Genomic DNA, 8,832 nt, shown 5'->3' on the forward strand with positions numbered 1-8,832 from the left:
GTACTGGTACCAAAACAGAGATATAGACCAATGGAACAGAACAGAGCCCTCAGAAATAATGCCACACATCTACAGCCATCTGATCTTTGACAAACCTGAGAGAAACAAGAAATGGGGAAAGGATTCCCTATTTAATAAATGGTGCTGGGAAAATTGGCTAGCCATAAGTAGAAAGCTGAAACTGGATCCTTTCCTTACTCCTTATACAAAAATTAATTCAAGATGGATCAGAGACTTAAATGTTAGACCTAATACCATAAAAATCCTAGAGGAAAACCTAGGTAGTACCATTCAGGACATAGGCATGGGCAAAGACTTCATGTCTAAAACACCAAAAGCAACGGCAGCAAAAGCCAAAATTGACAAATGGGATCTCATTAAACTAAAGAGCTTCTGCACAGCAAAAGAAACTACCATCAGAGTGAACAGGCAACCTACAGAATGGGAGAAAATTTTTGCAATCTACTCATCTGACAAAGGGCTAATATCCAGAACCTACAAAGAACTCAAACAAATTTACAAGAAAAAAACAAACAACCCCATCAAAAAGTGGGCAAAGGATATGAACAGACATTTCTCAAAAGAAGACATTCATACAGCCAACAGACACATGAAAAAATGCTCATCATCACTGGCCATCAGAGAAATGCAAATCAAAACCACAATGAGATACCATCTCACACCAGTTAGAATGGCGATCATTAAAAAGTCAGGAAACAACAGGTGCTGGAGAGGATGTGGAGAAATAGGAACACTTTTACACTGTTGGTGGGATTGCAAACTAGTTCAACCATTATGGAAAACAGTATGGCGATTCCTCAAGGATCTAGAACTAGATGTACCATATGACCCAGCCATCCCATTACTGGGTATATACCCAAAGGATTATAAATTATGCTGCTATAAAGACACATGCACACGTATGTTTATTGCAGCACTATTCACAATAGCAAAGACTTGGAATCAACCCAAATGTCCATCAGTGACAGACTGGATTAAGAAAATGTGGCACATATACACCATGGAATACTATGCAGCCATAAAAAAGGATGAGTTTGTGTCCTTTGTAGGGACATGGATGCAGCTGGAAACCATCATTCTTAGCAAACTATCACAAGAACAGAAAACCAAACACCGCATGTTCTCACTCATAGGTGGGAACTGAACAATGAGATCACTTGGACTCAGGAAGGGGAACATCACACACCGGGGCCTATCATGGGGAGGGGGGAGGGGGGAGGGATTGCATTGGGAGTTATACCTGATGTAAATGACGAGTTGATGGGTGCAGCACACCAACATGGCACAAGTATACATATGTAACAAACCTGCACGTTATGCACATGTACCCTACAACTTAAAGTATAATAATAATAAATAAATTAAAAAAAAAAAAAAAAAAAAGAGTAAAGCTGGACCTGCCCAGAGCTTGGATCTCTCCAGATTTACTGTCTGGTCTAATTGGTATACAGTTTATTTTTCTATGTGGAGGATTATTTTCTGATAAAATATTCATCTGGTATGAAAGATAAAGCTCTCAGCCAGGCGCGGTGGCTCATGCCTGTAATCCTAGCACTTTTGGGAGGCCAAAGTGGGTGGATTGCCTGAGCTCAGGAGTTCGAGACCAACCTGGGCAACATGGTGAAACCCCGTTTCTACTAAAATAATTTTAAAAACTCAGCCAGTTGCAGTGGTGGGTGCCTGTAGTTCCAGCTACTCTGGAGGCTGAGGGGGGAGAATCGCTTGAACCTGGGAGGCGGAGCTTGCAGTGAGTCTAGATCGAGCCACTGCACTCCAGCCTGGGTGACAGCACAATACTCAGTCTCCAAAAAAATAAATAAAGCTCTCTCTTCCTGTCTTCTAGACTAAGTCCTATTTTAGCAGGTGTTTATATCATTATTTCAGGTAAATTGACAACTTTGCTTACATCAGCTTAGGAGTGGAAGATGAGAATTAATTTCAGTAGAGCAGTCAACAGAAGAAACCTAGCTCGACATAGCTTCAGCAGAAAGGAAAATGTCCTCACACATGTAACTTAAACATTCAGACAGCTGGATACAAGGGCTCAAATGATGTTATCAGCTCTCTGGATCTCTCATCTTGGTTTCTATGTTGGCCTCATACTCTTCTTCAGTGTCCTCCCTAAGGCTGAGATAGATGGCCACAAATGAATCTAACCCAATTCTGCATCCCCCAGGAAAAGAGTCCCTTCCTCCCACCCCCTCTACCAACACCCATGTATCTAACCTGAGGGAAGACACATGGGTGTTGGTGGACTGCTGCTTGGGACTGTTGTATCAGCCACTGTGGCTACGAAGGTGAAAGGTATGACTAGCCTTGCTCACACACACACACCTTCTTTGGCTTGGTGTATGTTGTAGGATGGGGGCAGGCTGTGTGGGGAGCCATCATTAACCTCACCTGAATCTCAGAAATGGGTTTCCTACAGCAGAGAGGAGTTCTGTTTCCAGAAGGCAAAGAGAGCTGAACAGACAAGAATAGCACAGGGTGCTGAAGTTACAAAACTACTGAACCTCATTTCACATCACATATGGTAGAGAGCTAAGTGAATGAAAGTAAAACAAAGCACCTTTTGTTAAACACTGCAGAAACTATTGTAGAATTAATGCAAATTTTAGGCATTGTCTGAAAATTTTTTGTAAATTTAAGCATGGTCTAAAATATTGTATGAGTCCTTTCCTATTAGGACTTTTCCCCTAGATTTATCGAGGTAATGTGTTCAGAATTGGTGGGTTCTTGGTCTCTCTGACTTCAAGAATAAAGCCGCGGACCCTCACAGTTTGTGTTACAGTTCTTAACGGCGGCACATCTGGAGTTGTTTGTTCCTTCCAATGAGTTCGTGGTCTCGCTGGCCTCAGGAGTGAAGCTGCAGACCTTCGTGGTGAGCGTTACAGTTTATAAACATGGCGCGTCCAGAGTTGTTCATCCCTCCTAGTGAGTTCGTGGTCTCACTGGCTTCACGAGTGAAACTACAGACCTTTGCAGAAATATTACAGCTCATAAATGCAGCATGGACCCAAAGAGTGAACAGCAGCAATATTCATTGCAAAAACCAAAGAACAAGGCTTCTACAGCACACAACCATAACAGAGAGAATTGGCACTGCTGGCTGGGGTGGCCTGCTTTTATTCCCTTATCTGGCCTCACCCACATCCTGCTGATTGGTCCATTTTACAGAGAGCTGATTGGTCCATTTTACAGAGAGCTGATTGGTCTGTTTTACAGAGAGCTGATTGGTCTATTTCACAGGGAGCTGATTGGTCCGTTTTACAGAGAGCTGATTGGTCCCTTTTGACAGAGTACTGACTGGTGCATTTACAAACCCTTAGCTAGACACAGAGTGCTGATTGGTGCATTTACAATCCTTTAGCTAGACAGAAAAGTTCTCCAAGTCCCCACCCAATTAGCTAAACACAGAGCACTGATTGGTGCATTTACAAACCTTTAGCTAAACACGGAGTGTTGATTGGTGCGTTTACAATCCTTTAGCAAGGCAGAAAAGTTATCCAAGTCCCCACTTGTCCCAGAAGCCCAGCTGGCTTCATTTCTCACTGGCACTTACCAGGGGACTTTGCAGCACCTATCGCAGGCACTCTGGCAGCCCAGAGGGAGCTCATCCCAGACAACCAAGAGGAAAAGAGGGGAAGCGAGACAGGCATGGAGACCTGCCATCATGGCCAACGACCCTGCAAAGAGGGAATGGTGGTCCACACATGGGACCCAGCCTCCAATCAAGCCCGGCAGGTGCCAGCCGGCCGCGTGGAGTGCGGGGCCGCTGAACCCGCACCCACCCAGAACCCGCGCCCACTCGGAACCCGCCGAGCCCACGCCCACCTGGAACTCACACTGGTCCAGGAGCACTGTGCACAGACCCGCTTCCTGCCTGTGCCTCTGCCTCCACACCTGCCTGCCAGCAGAGGGAGCTGGCTCCAGCCTCAGCCAGCCCCAGAGAAGGGCCCCCACTGTGCAGTGGTGGGCTGAAGGGCTCCTTGAGCGAGGCCAGAGCAGACGCCAAGGCCAAGGAGGTGCTGAGAGCCAGCAAGGGCTTCTAGCACGTTGTGTTGTCACCTCTCAATCCCCCGTCTAAACAGGACACCCCAACTGCTGTTGGGAATTTGGCCGATGACTGCTCTAGCTACTTCCTGCTGGATAGGGGCAAAGAAGGGGCCCTGCAGTTGTAGTATCCTCCAGAGGGGAGCTCTCTAGGCCAGTGAAAGGGCCAGCGGGTCGGTCCAGGGGTCCTTGGTAGAAGTTGTTGAGCTCATTTGGGGTTCCATTTGTAAGACCATCTGTAGCTTGCTGGCCTTGATTCTAGAGGAAACAAATTTGACAAGGAGGTTAAAAATACAGGGCTCGAAGGTGAGTAATAGCAAGATGGCTGTCACGGGACCTAGAAAGGAGAGCAGCCATGTTGCCCAACCCCAGAGGTTGGTATAAGAGTTTGAAAGGTGTTGTCTGATTTTAGAAGCCTTTTCCTGTAAACGCCGGGTGGCATCTCGTACTATCCCTGATTGATTAGTGTAAAAGCAACACTCTACCCCTAAGAAAGTGCAAAGTCCTCTTTCTCAGCAGTGAGGCGGTCTAGACCTCGGCGGTTTTGGAAAGTCACTGCTGCCAAAGAGTCTATTTGGGATTGTAGTTACTATCCTTCCTGAATAGATTTTGTTATTTCTTGCAAACTGAGAAATTCTTTGAGAGTGTATAAGTAGTAGGATTGAAACTAGGCCTCATAAAACTTAGAAACTAGGCCTCATATAGAAAAAATTAACACCAGGTGGCTCTGGATAGGGTCCCACCCTGCCTCGACAGGGACCCACCCTGATAGGGTCCCACCCTGCCAATTCCGGGAAACAACCTCATGGGGTCCCACCCTGCCAATTCCGGGGGTCCCACCCTGCCTCGAAGTTCCCGGAATCAACAACTCCAGAAAAAAAACCTCATAAGGTCCTGCTCTAACCAATTAGCATAAGACACCTTGCTCAGGCCATAGCTAGACCCAATCATTTTGCGCCTTAAGCTTTGTTTGAATTTCGCGCCATAAGCTGTGTTTGAACTTGTGTTTGCCTATATAAACAGCCTGTAACAAGCAGTCGGGGTCCCAGGGCCAACTTAGAGCTTGGGACCCTAGCGCGCTAGTAATAAATAACTCTCTGCTGTGAATCTCGTGTCGGTGATCCTTCGCGGCGACCCCTGCCCAGGAGGGAATCGACAGTTTGGTTCCAACATTTGGTGCGTTGGCTGGGAAGTGGGGTCGTCCGAGGACCCCTGACCCATCCGGCGGAGACCCATCTGGCCCGGGCCACAGACTGCTGACTGAACGGACCCACCAGGTACTTTTGTTTTGTCTGTCTTGCCGGCTAACTCTGAACTCTGGGGAGTACTCCTTCTGAATTAAGTGGGGAAGGGGGACAGACGTGTCCGGCACCTTCCCACTTACGCCCCGGGGGACGCCCTGGCGGTAGTCTGGGAGAAGGCTAACGACTCAGTCAGCCTCCTCAAATCTGTAGGCAGGTCACCCCTGCTGTCTGAATATTTTGTGATCTTGTGGCGCCACTCTCTGGCCGCACGGCTTCTCCTTACTTGTCTGGTCTTTATTTTTGTTACTTTCATTTTGTCCTTGTTATACGTGGATGAAATGGGACAGACGTTGACGACTCCTTTGTCTCTAACCCTGACTCACTTCCCTGATGTCCGGGCTCGAGCCCACCACCTCTCTGTAGAAGTCCGTAAGGGACGATGGAAAACATTCTGCTCGTCCGAATGGCCAACCCTCCATGGGGAGTGGCCCCGGGACGGAACATTTAACCTCTCAATTATCTTGCAGGTTAAAGCAAAAGTGATGGATCCTGGGCCACTCGGACACCAGGACCAGGTGGCCTACATAATTATTTGGGAGGATCTGGTCCGAAATCCTCCCTCTTGGGTGAAACCCTTCCTCCATTCCCTTTCCCCATCCCAATCTACCCTCCTTGCCTTAGAAGCCCCAAAGAATCGGAATCCGGACCCGCCTAAGCCAGTCCTCCCAGATGAACCCCAGAGGGATCTCCTCCTTCTTGACCCCCTGCCTCCTCCACCTCAAAACCCCCTTCTGGGACCTCCACCTTACGCTTCACCCTTGCCCCCTGTCTTGTCCCCAGCTCTTTCCTCTACCGCCTCAGCCCCTACCCTTTCTCCAACTTCTCCCTCGGCCCCTCCCTCCACCCCGTCTCCTTCTCCAGCCCCGCCCAAGCTCACCACTCGGACGCCGCCGCCAACACCTCCACGTCTCCGCTTGCGGCAGACTGAGGACCCAGAGGACCCTTCCACTTGGCAATCCTCCCTTTTTCCCCTCCGTACTGTCAATCGCACGGTCCAGTACTGGCCCTTCTCTGCCTCTGACCTCTACAACTGGAAAACCCATAACCCTTCCTTTTCCCAAGACCCCCAGGCCCTAACCTCGTTGATAGAATCCATTCTCCTCACTCACCAGCCCACTTGGGATGATTGCCAGCAACTCTTGCAGGTCCTCCTAACCACTGAAGAAAGGCAGCAAGTCCTCCTGGAGGCCCGGAAAAATGTGCCAGGACCAGGAGGCCTCCCAACCCAACTTCCCAATGAAATAGATGAGGGATTTCCCCTCACCCACCCAGACTGGGACTATGAAACGGCACCAGGTAGGGAGAGTCTCCGAATCTATCGCCAGGCTCTGTTGGCGGGTCTCAAAGGGGCAGGAAAGCGCCCCACAAATTTGGCCAAGGTAAGGACCATAACTCAGGAAAGGGACGAAAGCCCGGCAGCCTTCATGGAAAGGCTTCTGGAAGGGTTCCGAATGTATACCCCATTCGATCCAGAGGCCCTAGAACATAAGGCTACCGTAGCTATGGCATTCATAGACCAAGCTGCATTAGATATCAAAGGAAAACTCCAAAGGCTAGATGGAATCCAAACCTATGGATTACAGGAATTGGTTAGGGAGGCAGAAAAAGTGTAAAATAAGAGAGAAACCCCTGAGGAAAAGGAAGCCAGGTTAGCGAAGGAACAGATGGAGCGAGAGGATCGTAGGGACCGAGTGAGGGATAAGCATTTAACAAAAATCCTGGCGGCAGTTGTGAGAGAGAAAGGACCAGGGAGAGAGGGAGAAAAGCGAAGGCGGCCAAAAGTGGAAAAAGACCAGTGTGCCTACTGCAAAGAACGGGGACATTGGATTAAACATTGCCCCAAGCGTCCTAAAGACCAAAAGAAACCTGCCGCTGTCCTCACCCTAGGTGAAGATAGCGAATAGGGGTGTCAAGGCTCTGGAGCCCCCCCCGAGCCCCGGCTAACTCTCTCTGTAGGGGGGCAACCCACCACCTTCTTGGTGGACACAGGCGCCCAACATTCAGTTTTGACAAAGGCAGACGGGCCCCTGTCTTCCCGCACATCCTGGGTCCAGGGGGCAACAGGGGGAAAATTGCACAAGTGGACTAACCACCGGACAGTTAATCTTGGACAAGAAATGGTGACACATTCCTTCTTGGTGGTACCTGAATGCCCCTACCCCCTCCTAGGGCGAGATCTTCTGACCAAGCTCGGAGCCCAAATCCATTTCTCCGAGACAGGGGCCCAGGTATTAAATCGGGATGGTCAGCCCATCCAAATCTTAACTGTGTCTCTGCAAGATGAGCATCGGCTTTTCGACGCTCCGGTTATCACTAGCCTCCCTGATATTTGGTTGCAAGATTTTCCCCAAGCTTGGGCGGAAACGGGAGGACTCGGGCTAGCTAAGTATCAAGCCCCAATCATAATTGATCTAAAGCCCATGGTGGTGCCCGTGTCTATCAAGCAATATCCCATGAGCCAAGAGGCTCATATAGGAATTCGGCAGCACATTAACAAATTTCTAGAACTCGGAGTGTTGCGACCTTGTCGCTCGCCCTGGAACACTCCTCTTCTGCCAGTAAGAAAGCCTGGTACTCAGGATTACAGGTCTGTCCAAGACTTGAGAGAAATCAACAAAAGAACAATGGACATCCATCCAACGGTCCCCAATCCTTACAACTTACTCAGCACCTTAAAACCAGGCTATGACTGGTATACAGTATTAGATTTAAAAGATGCTTTCTTCTGTTTACCTCTGGCCCCCCAAAGCCAAGAACTCTTTGCCTTTGAGTGGAAGGATCCTGAGAAAGGAATTTCGGGCCAATTGACCTGGACCCGGCTTCCCCAAGGATTCAAGAACTCTCCCACTCTCTTCGATGAGGCTCTTCATCGAGACCTGACCGACTTCCGGACCCAAAATCCAGAAGTGACTCTACTCCAGTATGTGGATGACCTCCTCTTGGCTGCTCCTACAAAGGAAATCTGTATACAAGGTACCAGGCATCTACTCCAGGCACTGGGTGAAAAAGGATACCGGGCATCCGCCAAGAAGGCACAGCTCTGTCAGACCAAGGTAACATATCTGGGGTATATCCTGAGTGAAGGGAAAAGGTGGCTCACCCCTGGGCGCATAGAGACAGTGGCTCGCCTTCCACCACCACGAAATCCCAGGGAGGTACGTGAATTCTTGGGAACTGCTGGGTTCTGTCGCTTGTGGATACCCGGTTTTGCTGAACTGGCCGCCCCCCTTTATGCACTCACCAAGGAGAGCACCCCTTTCACCTGGCAGACAGAGCATCAATTGGCTTTTGAGGCACTAAAACAAGCACTCTTGTCTGCCCCGGCCCTTGGGTTACCGGACACCTCAAAGCCCTTTACCCTCTTCCTGGACGAGAGGCAAGGAATTGCCAAAGGGGTCTTGACCCAAAAATTAGGGCCTTGGAAAAGACCGGTAGCATACCTGTCTAAGAAGCT

Source organism: Macaca nemestrina, chromosome 2 (genome assembly GCF_043159975.1).
Source record: "Macaca nemestrina isolate mMacNem1 chromosome 2, mMacNem.hap1, whole genome shotgun sequence".
NCBI lineage: Eukaryota > Metazoa > Chordata > Mammalia > Primates > Cercopithecidae > Macaca > Macaca nemestrina.